Source organism: Filicampus tigris, chromosome 1 (genome assembly GCF_054856515.1).
Source record: "Filicampus tigris isolate MCC_2025a chromosome 1, RoL_Ftig_1.0, whole genome shotgun sequence".
Lineage (NCBI taxonomy): Eukaryota > Metazoa > Chordata > Actinopteri > Syngnathiformes > Syngnathidae > Filicampus > Filicampus tigris.
This window is the reverse complement of record NC_141217.1, coordinates 16,876,725-16,893,039: the sequence shown is the minus strand read 5'-3', so window position 1 is coordinate 16,893,039 and position 16,315 is coordinate 16,876,725. Positions and strand designations below refer to the sequence as shown.

At 41.6% G+C, this 16,315-nt stretch overlaps 1 protein-coding gene and 1 long non-coding RNA gene across 5 annotated transcripts in view; one reads left to right on the top strand and one right to left on the bottom strand.

Annotated features, from left to right (window-relative positions):
- The first annotated feature begins 3,226 nt into the window (after window positions 1-3,226).
- LOC147153028 (nuclear receptor coactivator 3-like) overlaps window positions 3,227-16,315 on the top strand; it is a 58,921-nt gene continuing 45,832 nt past the window's right edge. For 2 of the 4 annotated variants that reach the window (XM_086018182.1, XM_086017910.1), the window contains exon 1: window positions 3,235-3,356. The gene's annotated coding sequence lies outside the window, so the exon portion shown is untranslated. Of the gene's footprint in view, window positions 3,357-16,315 lie in introns of all 4 variants that reach the window. The other 2 variants (XM_086017928.1, XM_086018011.1) reach the window with 2 other exon arrangements.
- LOC147153029 (uncharacterized) lies at window positions 11,465-15,953 on the bottom strand. The gene is made up of 4 exons (XR_015083792.1): window positions 15,871-15,953; window positions 12,276-12,399; window positions 11,805-11,849; window positions 11,465-11,710 (listed from the first exon to the last, which is right to left on the bottom strand). It is a non-coding gene; the product is annotated as an uncharacterized LOC147153029 (long non-coding RNA).

Here is a 16,315-nt window from a genome sequence, read left to right as displayed (position 1 = left end):
TAATAATGAAGGCATTCAAGATCCGTCTAGTCCAGTGGAATTCCAGATAATAAAATGTTAAAATGATCAATTTTCTCTGCCGCTGATCCAGTTCAGGGTGGCAAGGAGTAGGAGCCTATCTTAGTTGACTTTAGGCGAAAGGCAATGTGGTCTGCTATTTGAGTCAAGTGATTCACACGGCACATGTAGAGACAGACAACCAATCACACTTGCATTTAGACCATCACTGAATGGGAAGAGGACACACAATGCCTGCTCAAAGGTCAGGTGAGTGAACCACTACACCAGGGTTTTTCAATCCTGTTCCTCAAGGGCTGGTGTCCTGCTTGTTTTCCAAAACACCTGATTCAAATGATCAAATAATGAGCAAGGTCTGCAAAGCTGGATAACGATCATGATCATCCGAATCAGGTGATTGTTGCAGCAGGGAGAGATTGAAAACAGGCAGGACACTGACCCTTGAGGAACAGGATTGAAGGCTGCGCTATACTATCAATGGCTAATTTAATTCTTGACTCACCATTTCTGAGGAGACTACCATGATGCATTTAACATGCACTTTGACAGGGTCCTCATTTTGTTTCTGCTGTAGTAATGTATCAAAACGAGTGTAATGGAACTTTTAAGATTACGGAAAGTCTGTCCAAGGCACTTTAAGGCACCTTTTCAAAACGTTAGTATTAAACTCTAAATATCTTTCTTGTGTAAATTTACTTTCCAAGAACAGTCACATTTCCGAATCCCTCATTGAGTTATGCGCTAATCTCCTTTTATTCTTCCTGGCAGACCCTTTCATTTTGCCTGATGAATTAAGCCTGACCCACAAGGCTAATTACTTTAAACCTCCACCACAACCCCCATTTCAACTTTTCTTTACTCTCCGTAGCCTTACACTTTCTTCGTCGCTAACTTTCTGAGACACTTTAGCACAGTTCTACCTCAGTTGCACGACTATTTATTACAAAGCTTCTTCTCGTTTCCTTTTGTTCTTTGCCTTTTTTAACCACTTATTGGTGATCCCACCTACCCACTCTCTTCAGGAAATAGGCAGCATTTATCATTATCTGTGATCTCGTCCTTTACTTTTGCTAAACTATATGCCACTATCTCATCATCTTGTCCCGATTCTATCCCACCCGTCTCTTCACTTCTCATCCTCTTGCCTTCACACTGTCACCGACACAACAGGATATATTGACTGTGCGTGCGTGCGTGTGCATCGATCCAGCTATCTGCGCTCTTGTCTGCCTGGTATCACCATGGCGACGGATTCTGCTGCTGTCTGTCCCTTGCTTAGTGTATCTTGGCAGCAGTCGGGCCGCTGTGTCGACGCGTCCCAATTCATAGGCCACCTGGCAAAGACGTCAGTGCGCCATGCTGGACCCGCCAGCTCACATATGGAGCCTGCATATGGGTCTCATCTTTAAGAGATGGCTGGCCTGGAGGAGCCCCAGCCCCTCCAGTCAAACACACAAAGCCAGTCCACAGAAGGCTGGCCCCTGCGGAAACGGCTAAGGGTTGTTTGAATGACGTTGAAACTTCTTTGCAAAGAGTTCCAATAAAAAAACACGTCTTTGTGTCACACGTGACAAATAGAGATGAAAAATGACACATATAGTGACCATTCATTCCTCTTCCATTAGATGGCAGAAGGTACAATTGACCTACATATCAGTCTCAAATAGTGGGGCGTGCATGACCTTAGTGAACATGCTTTTTTTTTTTAACTAGAATAAGGTGTAATAGAGCATCCACTACAGTAGATTAGAGTGGTACACTGATTGTTAGAGTGTGCACAGGGTGTATAAACAATGTTAATAAAGGGGGGGGGGTGCAGTTGACAAGCACTGCTGTATATACACCTGTTGCAAATCATACAACAAAATAAGTCATGGCTTTCTGTGAGTATATCAGATTTGTGTTGAAGTAAAGAGCCCCAGATTTCACCTGAGTAAATACAATGCCTGAGTAAATTGTGTGTAAATTGAGCCATGTCCTTTAAAAATCCAAAAAATGAAAAAAAGAGAAAACAAATCCCATTAATATGTGAATCCGAAGGTGCCGAATTGCCAATTTGCAGGGTTCGACTGTAGTTGTAAGTTGTAATACCACCAATCACCACTAGATGAAAACCATGTCTAGTTACACTTACACTGCATTTTATACTGCCCTACACTTTTTTGGGGAGGGGGGGCGGATTTGTGATGTTATATAGGACAAATAGAGGATCTCAATAATATTAACATTTTCATTTACAAAATTAGTTATTACACTTAATATGGGATTCTATTTCAGCAGTTTTGTCCCATACTTAAATGGTAATTGTTATTGCAAGCTTTTTGCACAGCAAAAAGGAAATTACAGTATGTGGTTATTTTTTTGTTTGCTTCTAACTTTTTGTTGTTGGGTTAGGAAAGTGGATATTTTGTACAGCAAATGCACTGAGAATATTATCAAAAATGAAATATACAAAAAGCCCACATTTGCACGTATGCAAGTCCCTATTTAAAATGGCATTAGGAAGTGCGCGGTTCTATGTGACACAGTAATGATGGAAAATTGTGGCCCCTAAGTTGCCCATTTCTGATTTAATATAATTAATATGGCCTAATGTAGTTGATTAAACAAAATTACTGACAGACGCATAGTTCACAAAGATGATGTAAAATAAAAGTTAAAAAGTCATACTTTAATGTGTAAAAGCAGATTAATGAGACTTTTTTTTACCGCATGATGCAGGTCCAAACAATCTTATTATGGTTCCATCCCATGTAGTTTTTCCATTTTTATTTTTTTATTTATATCACTGCTGAAGTTACAGTTTTAAATTTCACATCCAATGCTGTGGCTTTTGTTTAGCCCAAATCTTTAGTCGTCTACTTTTCTGTGTAATGTTGTTAGGTTTACTATGCGTCAGTCTCATACTTCTCCGTGGTCGTCAGTAAAAACTAAACAATTTCTCCAACCAAGCCAAGCGTTTTGACAGTTGTCTGGCGGTCAAATGAAGGTTCGCACCTTGTCACCTTTGGCCGACCTGCTGAAGTCGCTGACACCCGTCTGCAAGCGGCGAGACAGACAGCGAACGCCCCCGTGAGCCTCTCACCTCCCCTGCTCTCTCTGGTGCGGTGGTGTCGTCTGTTGTAGTCCATTTCCGGGTTGAAAAGCAAGGCGGGAACGTCGACGCCTTGCGCATCTGAACACCACTACCCACAACTACCTGCGACGCCTCAACTTACAGAACTGGCTTCGATAGGCTTCGGGAGTGTTTCTCATTTAAACAAACAGTGCCGAAGATGGCGGAGAGTTAATGGTGTAAAGACGAAATTATCGATCCGGAAGAGAGATACCTCCACAAGGTAAGGCCTCCAAATGTGTTTTTTGACATTCAGACACGAATTTCACCAGACTTTGCATTTGGTTTGCGACGTGATAGAGGACGGAAATGCAGCCCGCTTACTTGTGTTCCCTGCGGCAGTGCACGCAAACTGGTATTGGAGCGGTGAGGAGGGCATACTGTACGCTCTTCCAAATGACACTACAAATTTCATTCCTTATGTCGCAGTCGGGACAATTAAACATTTATCTTTTTGCGTCACCAAGTGAACTTCACACGAGCTGCACAGTTTACACACACGCCGCTGGTGACAAGTGTTTCCGCTTAACGTGTCTGGAAGTTTATGTTTAAAAACCAAACACGCACGCGACCAGCGTGAGGTGGGACGTGAACGTTTGGCAGCGACGATCGGCTGGGAGCTTGCGAGACCGGCTGTTCGCGGCACGGTAGCGACGTAAAGGGACCGAAAGGTTTGCTGATCTGATGAGGGCACGCACACGATCGCACTTATCGTGCACTGCGCGCTGTGCTTTGAGAGAGCCGCGAGCCTGCGTTCTGCTGTTGCAAGCGTGCGATTTGTGGAAATGATGCCGCCTGGTTGTCTGCAACAGCCGGAGTCCCCGCGCTGTACGGAGCAATGAAAAGTACTCAAAGTACACGTTTGTGCGTTAAATCGCGAACGCTTTGGGAACTGGGTGAAAGAGCGTACGTGCTCGTTTTCCCCCCGTTATCCCTGTTGTGTCTGCTGTACAGTATGTTATCTGATCTACCATCCGGAACGCATCTCGCTGTGTATATCTGCAGGGGGCAGCACAGCGGCCGTGCACCGACACTTCTATAAAACCGGAGCTCCCTTGTTTGATACCCCAGTAAGTCAGTGTGTATACAGTATATATATGAACATAAAGCGTGGTAGCATATGAGCTCACATGTACTGTCTGCTCCCCACAATGTGTGTAAACCAAAAGGGAGTAAAAAAATTATGCATGCGTCCGAACTGTACATGTGGACAGGTTGCTTGAATTTGTCTTTTTAATGCATCAGTTTCAAGGCTCTCTCCTCTCTGTATGATTGTTTTAATTGGCTCATTTTGGTTTAATTTCTACTTTGCAGTTGAAAAGCAGCAAGTTGTAACAGAAGAGAAACAAGCAGTATTATAGGCAGTTTTATTTATATAGCACATTTCATACACAAGGCAACTCAATGTGCTTATATGATATGTACTGATATCAATATACACATTTATGGATTATTTTCTCATTTCATCTGGAGAAAAGATAATTATTTAGTGCACCTGTTGGATTATTGGTGGAGTTGTGTAGCAGACTTTGATGTCCATTGACTCTTAAAGATTGAGCCTTCATATGGAAGGAAACTTTATTTTTCTTAATATAAATCCGCCCATCCTTCTGTCATCTATAATATTCATCCTATCCGTGGTCGTGAGGGGTGGAGCCTATCCCAGATGACATTGGGCAAGGGGCGAGCTCACCCTGGACTGATTGCTAGTGAGTCTGTATTTACATTGTATAAACCGAATTGAATGCATTAATCCTTATTTGAACATGATAAAAGCAAAACATATGCAACTCACTGTTCAAAAAGGAGTAGGAAGAAGTCTAAGTTTCACTTCCAAATGAGAACAAAAAATACTTGAATTACGTAACCATATCCTCCTTTCCGATACCATTTTCATTTTTAACATTGACAACAACACAAAATAGAGTAAAACATCAACCTCCACAATCTGGTACAAGCAACAACAAAAAAAACAACAGTTTAGTATCCAGAAGATTGAAAATAGTCACATTCCCTTTTGCTCTTGTTGATTGCTTGCAAAAATCATTCTTTTATGTTTTTTTTAATAAATCATATTGGCAGTTATTATGAGTCTTGAGATTATAGTGTATAAATGAGACTGACTCAACTCAACTTTATTTGTAGAGCACTTTAAAACAACCATAGCTGCATACAAAGTGCTGTCCGCAAAGTAAAAATCAGACATATAAAAAAAAAAAGATGGTTCAAACAATATATTGATAACATAAATACAATAAAACACTAAAACACTGCTGAGTCGAAGGCTAAACAATAAAAATGGGTTTTTAGACAAGTTTTTAAAAAAAAATGGACAGAATGGAATTACAGACTGATCAATCGTCGATCACCCTCCTCCGCCACAGCAACCCCCTTCCGAGGGATTCACAGTTGTCCCTGTGGCCCTGGTCCTGGCTGGTCTTGGCTTTAAGCGGATGGCGAGATGAATGCCAAGAGGAGGACGGTGACAGTGATGCATGATGTTTGCTGAATTGGGGGAAAATGGTTACAGAGGTTAGCATGGGATGCTGTTGAGTGGGTCAGGCGCTGGGGGCAGGGCTGAGGAGCCTGGACCTCACCCACTACCAGCCTGGGAAGCTTGCGAGGATGAGGAGGATGCTTCTATCCAAGGGAGGAGGGGCACAGGTGGAGCCTCTTGCTGGAATTCTACCTGGAATTCTTCCATTGTTTTCTGCCTTTTTGTTCTCTCCTGGTCTATTGTGCGCCGTCCTCTGCCGTGGAATCAGGAATCTTTCTGACTCTAAACGCTCCACATTCTTTACTCCGTCCTCGCTCGTCTCTCAGGGGTGTTTTTGGCCGCTGTCCCCCTGCCTCCCCCCAGCCGCAGTGTGTCGACTAAACTGTTGTCCTGTTGTTACTGAGGCCCCTTCTCCATGTGTCAGGACGTGTTAAACAGGAATTAATCTTCACTGCTTCACATTGATTCGGCTGTGTGGAGGAGGGGTCCTTTTATTTTAAGCACACTCATTTTTGCCCTGCTCCTGTCCAGTGGTCGATGTCTCTCAACCTCATTTCATGCCGTCCTCCTTCTGAGAGTCATAACACAAGCAATTTTTCTATGCAATATAATGTTGTCACATAAACAAATCAAACCCGCACATTTAAAAAGGGCAATGCAGCGAGTTTGTCTAACTTAAAAAAAAAGTACATTTTGAAATATTTTAGTGTTCAAAACTACAAGGGATCATTTCCTCAGCCCTTCAAGGTGAGCAAATGTGGCAGTAAAAGCTCATTGGCAAAATGGAGGATGAAACCCTCTTGAAGGCAATTTGGGTTATTTTGTCAGTGTTGTTAATTAATTCAATGCTTGTGTGCAATTAAACCCTATTGGATCAAAGCAGATTGATAGACTCATTAATGGCTTAAAAGTGCATGTGATCAAATGAGTTCCCTCCGGGTAGTAGAGTACGTTTTAGAATAAATAAATGTATACATTTTCATTACGTTGTTGACTAATGATCATTTAGCCAGGCATGCATTATCCAACCACTATGTGTGGAATAAGTGAGTTCCAAATGCACTCGTTTCACATCCCCGTTTTGTTCTGCAAAAATGAACTGCTGAGCATTACTTTTCACAGTGAGCTGTTGGATAAACCACGACATGGATTCAGGCCGTATTTCAGGGTAGTGGTAGTAATCCAAAACTCACTTCAGTTGATCATTTCATTGTACCTCAAGATTTGTATCAGCGCACTCGTCTCGGGGCGAACATACCGGACCATTCACGCTGACATGCGGTGTGGTTCATGACTGGTGAGCCGCTGACTCCTCCGGAGTTGGATATAAAAATATGAACCCTAAATAGAAGATTAGCCTTGTATTTCAATTTTGACCTGAATTGAAATGTTTACTTTCTAAGGTTATTTGTTTTCAAATCTTTAAAGGGGTCAGTCAACCCAAACATATTTTTTCCAAGAATATGTCCTATGCAAGCCCACTAGTTGAGAGAAGGCATTCTGATAAATATTGCATTTGTGGAATAAGAGTTAATCCACTTGTTTTGAGCCATCTCTGGGGGTGTTTTGTCACTTCCGTTGACTGAAAATGACATCACACACCCTCAGGGCTCAGGTAACGATCAATCATGGCTCAGCTTCAGAAAACAGCTCAGCCGTGATTAGTCGTTACCTGAGCAGTTGTGATGTCATTTTCAGTCAACGGAAGTGCCAAAATGGCCGCCCCCTGAGATGGCTAAAAACGGGTGGATTTTGCTGCTTAACTCAAATTCCACAAATATGAATCAATATTAATATTGTATTATATTGCATGAATTGATTAATGCAATATTATGAATAATATAATTCATCAGAATGCCGTGTTTCCTGGGATTGAATGGCTGGGCTGTGAAAAGACAAGTACATTTGTCAATGGCAGTGAATGAGTTAATTTGTTTTATTGTTTGACTTCGTTTTGCTCCTTGTACAGCACTTTGTATGCAGTGGTGTTTGTCTTAAAATGCTGTATAGATACAATTGAGTTGGGGAGACGGCTTGTTTGGTGGACACACTTACGTTGTGGAATCAATATTGAATTGGAAGAATCACTGCCTAAATTACAACCCAAAAACGTTAGAAAACGTTTTTCAGTTTGTTTTTTTTTAATATGAATTCTTTTAATTTGAATTTCAATGGGTACTTTAACAAAATGGACATCTTCTAAACTTTGGAATTTGTACTGAAATGTTGCAGATGGTAATTGATACATCACAATAACAGTATGAATGAATATAACTGAATAAAGGCACCAAGCTGCAGTTTTTTGTTGTTGTTGCCATTTTGAAATCGTAGGTAGCTTGTGGTCTGGAAAATAATCTCATTCATTATAATTTGCATAGTTGACATGCAAACCGATGAGGAAAGAGCTGTGAGTGGGTACAATGCCAGGGCAACTACTGACAGCGCATTCTTGCTTTCACTTTTCCTTTCTCTGGCTGTAACGATTCAGCGCAGCGCATCTCCACCCGCCGCTCACTTCATTTTTGTCTGTGAGAGGAATGTCAAGTGGCCATCTCGATGCCTTTATGTGCGAATTTGTTAGTCGCTCGTGGTTCCTCATTCCTGTTGTTTAGTGCTTCTCATGGCTGCTCTGTCTTTCCACACACACAAAGGACTTGATTTGATTTCTGAAGTTGCGTACTCAAGCTAAGTTTGTATGACTGTTATTGGCGAGCCAGGCTTTCCTTTGTGTCAGTGAATATGCCGTCGTGTGTTTGCATGTAAGAGAGATGACGAATGAGCGACTGTGAGAAAAGGAGGTAGAGGGAGGGGGTAAATAAGAGGGGAAGAGTGGCTGTAATAAAGTGGCGACACCCACAAAAATTCACGGCGTGCTGTAGCATCCAGCTGTTACTGGTTGCGCGAGGCTGGGTTGCCACAGCAACGAAACCCTTCGCGCCTGCTCAAGGTCGTTCATCCAGCGCTGAACTGAGCATCATGCAACACACACTGTAGGATGCTTGCTGGAAGAGGCAGGCAATGATAAAATTACTTTGAAGTGACCAATGGAAAGAAAGCGCTTTGGCGACACGCTGTTAGTGAACGTACACGGCAACCTCCACCTCCCCCACTGACACACACCGTGTTATTTTGGTTAATAAAATCAACAAGCATTGAGGAGCCCCTGCACATGTGGCTGTGCAGGATCCGCTAAAATATTTAGCTGGTCAGTCGGAGAAAGGTCGCGTTTTGGATTTGTGCTTTTTTTTTTGTTCTCCAACAGGCTTTGGTCTTTTTGTTCACACCCCCCCCCATCAGTCTTATTTTTTTTCTTCATCGTGAGGTCTGGAAAATCCCTCGAGGGAACTCTTTTTCCACGTTTGCTGTCACCGTCTATCGCTAATTATTCCTACCAGTTACAAGCAAATTAGCTTGGAATGAATTTAGCTCTCCGCATCTAAAAGATTAGACAAAAAATAGTTGAGCTTAATTTAGGACTGTCACTAACAAATCCTTTTAGAATCGATTATCATATTGATTATTCCATCGATTACTTGGGCAATCACCCTCCAGCGCACACACAAACACATGCTGTCCAGTTGACAATTTCTTTTCAGTAAAATGTTTGACTTTGATAAGCAAGTGTCTACAAATGACACTTAAAGGGACGATGGCCATGTTTTCACCAACAAGTTCATTTTATATATTTTTTGATCAGGAAAATCTAAAGAGTTGTCATTTTATATTTAATCAATAAATTTGGGAGAAATTAGGAAATAAGTGACTCCTCGCCTAACGCCTCTTTTTAATGATGAGAATGCCCGCGCCCCCTACCGCTCTATCCTTGTTCGGTCGGAGTCACTGGAGGGACCGATTACAAACTCTCCATTGGATATCATTGTACTTTCATTGCTTATAACGTCAAAAAACGGTGATCAATTGGCACCGAAACTTATGTGGACATCCTTACTAATGACCACTTCAACATATCAAAAGGATTAACCACTCCGTGGCCGATTTATCTGAGAATGAGGAAATGTGGAAGTGAGCAGAGCTACATAGATTTATGCTGGGACGAGCGCACACTGCTTCTTTGCTTAAAAAAAAACAAAAAAAAACGAAAAAAATGCTTCTTTGCTGATCACGGTCAGGACGAGCGAGGCATTTAACACCAGTCAGGATATTTACAGAAACTGAAGTGGGAATGAGTGGACACATTTATTGGGATGAGGAATGGCCACAGGTTTTCGACCAACAACACGCCATGGAACGTTACAGCCGAAACGATTCGTTCCAATGCGGCCACAATCGACTGTGCAGTCAGCTTCCTCACTGGAACTTTTTGTTTGCTGAACATTGATGCTTGCTGGCGGCTGCAAGCGGTGTCGGACAACGCACGCGACTGCTTGGGAGGCAACCACGCGACATGAAGACGCAGGCTCATGATCACCGCCACACGCTGCGCGGACAGTAAGGCGCTAATGTTGTTGTGCTAACGCCTTTTGTTTTAACGACCTGAAGCTAGTTGTTGCTATTAGCCGTCCCATTATCCTACCTTTAGCCGGGGAGGGAAGAGGGGGGGATAAAGCTCCAATCTGACTGCTGCTCGCTGCAAGCTGCCATCTCCCTCCTGGGAGTTGACACAAGTTTAGCGTCGCTAAATGTCCGAAATGTAAAGCAGTCGGGGTTTGTGTGCGCATTCATGCTCTTGTCCGCTTCAGCCTGTTTAAGTGGAGACGCGATCGCCACGGTATTTTTGATTTTGTGGAGGTGATCATGATGAGATGACGTTTTATGTCAATAAATCCAAACTATTGTGCAGAGCACTTTTAAACTTTCACAGGTTGAAGTGGACAAGAGTAGTAATATGCATTTGCATTTTGGTGGCGATTGCTGTTTTAGACAACAGAACTGACAAAGCAAGCAATTGTTTTTTCAAACTATTACTATTTTGAAATTAAATTAATACCTCTTTAGCCATTATCAGTAGTAAGAAGGTATTATTTCGTCTATAATGTGATAACTTCATTATTTTTCCATGTACAATTAATTCATTTAAAAACACATTTTTCCACTTACTGTCAACTGAAAATGACATCACAGTTACTCAGGAAATGACTAACCATGGCTCACTTGTTTTCTGGGTTTGATCATGTGACATCCCTGTGCTCAAGTCTCCAATCACTTTAGTAATTACATAAAAGTTTATTTTTATCTCCTTTTTCAGTTTAAAGCGACCCCAAACATTAGGCATCTTCATCTTCATGGACATTTGGAGATGGACAGGAAAAGAGCCTCCGCAGCAGCAAACGTCCATGCGGAAACACGACATTAGCCAAACATTGCTTCCGGGTGCCGCAAATATGGTTGTAACATCATTAATTATAGTTTGGAGGCAGAATTTTGGCGTCAACCAGTTTTTGTTAACCAACTTTTTTTCCCAGCCCTAGCTTAATTATGTCATAAATGAACATTATAGTCATCATACACGTTAACCTTCCTTCACTGATGAGGCTGGATTTGAGGTACTAAGAAGACTCTATGATTGGATTCCATGTGGCAAAATGTCTTTTTTTTTTTTCCATGTCGATGGACGGTTTCCCCAGTGAGCTGAGGTGTTGGTCAGATAGGTCTTTTAAAGGACATGCATTTGGAAAGCACAATGTGTCCTGTTTGCATTTGCCTCGAGTAGAACATTTGAAAGGGGCTGTAGTAGGGCTGTTCGATTTTTCCTAATAAGAAAATCCCGATTATGTTCCCTCAAACACGATTTTACGATTACGATTTCTTTGTAAAATAAAAAAAAGAATGAAAAATTAAGTATTTTGAATGTCTTTTATTTAAACTTGATTTTTCTTCCTTTGAACTCAAAATGCCAGTCAATTTAAGTTCAATGAAGAGGATCGGCTGGCTAAAATGCAGCCTCCTACCAGCCCGACCAGAGCAGGGATGATTCAGAATGGTTCAGTTCTATTCCAGGCAATTTCCAAGTTTCAATCCTGGGCTCCTAGCTCACCATCGACCTGGCCAATTCCGTCAGTTGAGCATACGCTCCACTTCACTTCCTCACTCACTCGGCAGTCGGCCCAGATAGTCGGCTCCTGCAGCAAACAATCCCCCACAGGTGTCACTTTCTCCTCGGCCAGCGGAAAATCGCTTCCGCATTCCAGCAATTGGATTGAACGCGCTACTCACGTGACCGCATGACAAACACGGAAGTAACCACAGGAAAACAGAGATCTTAATACAAAGAGAAAAGTAACAAAAGTACAAATATGAAGAGAATGTACAAACAGAACACAACATAGAAAGTACAAATGGGCTACACTTAGATACACCAAAAATAACAAAATCGAACGTGCCGATTTGAACATTTTTACATCGTTTTATCCAGAAAATTCGGTTATGGTTCAAAATCACTTAATCGCGCAGCCCTAGGCTGTAGTTTCATGTCTTTCCTTGCTTTTAGATAATAGATGCTTGTTAAATGGATTCCTCACAGGGAGGTGTGTGACTTGAAGAAAGGGTGCTCTGTGTTTTTACTTTTTTTTTTTTTCCATTGTAAAAAAAAATCCAGCCCTAGTTTTATGCCTTTTAACTGTATATATACACACACACACACACACACACACACATTTACTGGGCAGAAGGTGAGGTAAATGTTACCAGATGCAGCCCAGCGAGGCAGCAGCTTCAACTCTGCCTGAACCCGTCCGTCTATTACGTGACCACCACCTCAACTCGGTTCACCCCCGTCCCGCCTTCCCCTCTCTTGCCAGTTGCTCTGCCCCTGCCACACACACACACACACACACACACACGCACACAATCCTCCCTTTCCAATAGCTCCTCTCTTCAGTGTCAGCAACATCACTCATTTCAGCATATCTTGATAGCACCCCCAAGGTCCGCTAACACCCACCTCGTCAGACAGTAGCATTCGGCACCTGCAGTTTCGCATATTATTTTTTTTTCCATTTTAAAATATCTACAAACTTTTTTTTCTCCCCATTCCCCCCTTTTTTTCATGTCAAATGTATATTAAATATTTATCAGCATGTGGGTTAAAAAAAATTCTGATCTTTTTCCTCCAATGCATTTCAATGGGCGTCAATTCTATGCGGATTTCCGCTATTTGCTGGCCGGCCTGATCCCTATCCCAATTGTGAATGCAAAGTAGTGATTAGAATGATCCGCCACCTTTTCTATATCTGGTTCCAACCTGGAACGGAGTAAACTGCAAAGAGGCGGAAGAGAATGTGATGGCGTTTTGGTGTAAAATGAGCATTATTGTAGCAACTGTAGGCTGCATGACAGTGGCCTCGCCAGTGAAGGCCAATGTTTTGCAGACACCCTTTAAATAGTGCTTTTGGCAGGATGCAACTTCCTGGGAATTTCTCAGTGACATACATGTGACTAAGGAGATTTTCATATGACGTGCAGACAAGACAGTGGATTAGGCTTCAAGCAAAGTGCTGAATTACACAGTGTGGATGAGGACACAGCACAGTTACTGCTTTAGCTTTAGTAAGTCTGTTACGCTGGCAAATCGAAAAGTAGCATAGGGAGCTAATTTTGTTGCATCTATTTTCCTTTGCCAGACCTCCACACTATTTCCTTTTTTTCTGTCTCTCTTTCTCAAAACAAATTTGTTAGTCCTGTGAGATCTCAGACATAGTAAACAACAGTGACAGTCTCTTCGAAGGGGCGGGAGTAGAACATTATTATTGATTTTATGCAATATGAGGAAAATATGAAGTGATTTTGTTCTCCAGGGTCTTCTTAACAGCCATTGTTTGGGTTTTTCAAGGTGATAAATTTAACTTGGGCATACTTCTGTCTGTCTGTCTGTCTGTCCAACCCACGTAATGGAAAAAAGAAAAATCTAATATCAATAAATGCTTTTGTTGGGTTTTCAGGGGGGGAGGCACAGTTTAAGAGCTCCAGACTACCCTGTGTTCAAAATATGCAGTTTTTAAATGTAATAACCATTACAGTTTTAGTGTTTCTGTGGAACTTTTTGCATACAATGCTTTGTTTCACCTGTCTGTTTCGGTTACTGATGCCAATAGCCGGGTTTACATGGAGCCTTGTATTTTGATTTGAATGAAATAGAATTACAAAACGGAATAAAAATGCTCCATATAGACACCTCAGTCTGAATAGAAAGGCAGAATCTGAATGGAATTTCATTCTGATTCCCAGGGGTGGTGTATTCCTTTTGCCAATCCGAACAAACATCACTTATGAGCAGCAAGCAGGTATTTGAAGCTGCTGGGGGCTGTGGATATCAAGAATCTCTTGAGGCAGGATGGTCTAAAGGTTCTAAAGCTCTACATTCTCACAAAGAAAAAAACATTTCCAATGGGTTTTGAATATGAATTTTTGCAAAAATAAACAATCACATAGACGGGGAAAAAAATGGGCTTCCGATTATGCTTAGTCCGGCTATTTTTTTTTAAGTTTCCCGTCGGGGTGGGCGATATGGGCTGAAAAAAAAACTTTTTTTTTTTTTGGAAACTTGATAATATTTTGATGATATTCTAGAAAAATATTCTACATCTGCACTTGCTTCACACAACAATTACTGACAGACAGCGTTTGTGAACATAGCTCTTGTTTATATTTTACTTTGCTTCATGCATCTGCAAAACATAACAACAACCATATTCTACGGCAATATTTAACAATGAAGAATTTAAAATTATGTCTAGACTTGCATTGATTTTTGGGAATATTAAATGTCTCCTATTGTTCCATAATGAATGATAAAGTGCATTTTCCCACTCATTAATCACTTTGATATGTGGACTTGTGACTTCATGTTTGAGTGTATCGTGGCGTTACAACCGAGCTATGTGACTGGTTGACTTTGTGCTGCCATGGACGTGCAATGCGGACTACAAGCGTGTAACTGAATGTTACGCGAAAATCGAACATCCTGGCTGTCACGTTTAACTTGCTCGCCTAAAGTACAATGTACGTGCGTGTGTGTGTGTGTGTTTGTGTTTGTTTGCTCAACTCGGCGAGGGTTTTCTGTGTTTACTTAGCTTTTGTTTAACGTGTTTGGCAATTTGCAAAGTTTTCCTAGGAATCCCTATCGTTCATGGTGGAACAAATTGGCTCTTCACGGTGACCGATTTGGCACATCTAACAATACTATTCTGACTGACGTCAGTCTTGCTAACAGAGTCACGTGACTGGGTCTTGCCCGCTGATTCGCTGAATGAAGGTTTATCACTGAATCCTCCTTTGTCGTCTCTGCACACAGATTTGACGAATGAATATCGCTGACGATATTTTCACCTACAAAATGGGCGTCCATTATAGGCGGGTACGCGGACCGGTTCGTCACATAGGCGGGATGCCCAGCTCTGGGCCTAGTGTTAAAGGGAAAAAAAATCTGATCTCAACCCTGTGGAACGCCCTTAATAACATTTTTGAGGTTGGTTGTATACTATGCTGTGCCTTCGAACGGCAGCTCTGGGAGGCAGTTCTTGCATCCTCAAATAAGATACATGTTAAATTAATGAGAGTGTTGTTGTGTTTATGTCGAAGAGGATCTGTTATGTTAATGTAAACAAAAATGATATTTGTTTTTTAACATGTTAACAAACAAGCCGTTTTTGTTGGAATCGGTTTTTTTTCTTGAACTCTTGTGCTTGTGGACTGAGCGCTTCAGGGGGTCCTTTGTCTCAACAGTGATTAGACCGTTTAATGCCTCAATTGAGGGCAGTGGCGTATGACTGGGGCCTATTTAATTACTTTTATTTGGACTCAACGGTTGATTACTGGCTGCCTGTCTTTTATACAGTAATGTATTGCTATGTATGCATTTTTGTGGTTGTGCATATGTATGCATTTTGGTCTATTGACCGTCAGCTACGAGAAGCCAGAATTTCCCGAGCGGGATTAGTAAAGTGTCTGTCTGTCTGTCTATAATTTGGAGCATTGCACTTTGAGGAGTTTGCCAAAAATACGGTCATCATCAAAGAAAGTTTTATTTGATTGTGCAACCTAATAGTTAATGATGAACCGAATCTGCTCATACTAAGTTGCATATACTATTTCTTGTAATGACAAAAAAAATGCCTAATTTGGAATGCACTGTTATCTCAGGTGCTTACACACAACTGAGAGTCGGAGAAATAAAAGCTATTATTTTACATGATTTTAAATATGGACTCTGCCACTGAGGCTTGTAGCAGTCACTTCCTCCCTAACCCACCAAGGCTTCAAATATCCAAATTTCTCCACTTACCGACACGGAGAACACAAAGGAGTTGGAGGCAGCATGGTAGAAGAAGAAGGTGTGGATGGAGGGCAAAGTGAGTAAACATCAATCAGAAGGAGAGACAGAGGAGAGGAGAATGAGCAGCGGGGCAGGGAGAAAAAGAAAACAAGTCATTAATAATTTACTTTCAGGTCAACCTTTAGCTCCGGCCACTTGTGTTCAGCAGAACAGTGTTGTGCGGAGTGTTATCATGTTGGGAAACTGTCACGTGATCTTATTGGTTAAGTGACATTATCATCCAAAGCAGACCAATCAATAACTGGAAGAAAAAAAAAATACTCTGAGCTCTCAAAACAAAAACCTTAAAGTAAAGTCATTTTTGTGATGCGTTTCTATTTATTGTTCCAAAGTACATCTTCCGATGCACTTAATGCACTTGTTGTTTTGCACTCGGGTGTAGCCGCTAATACCC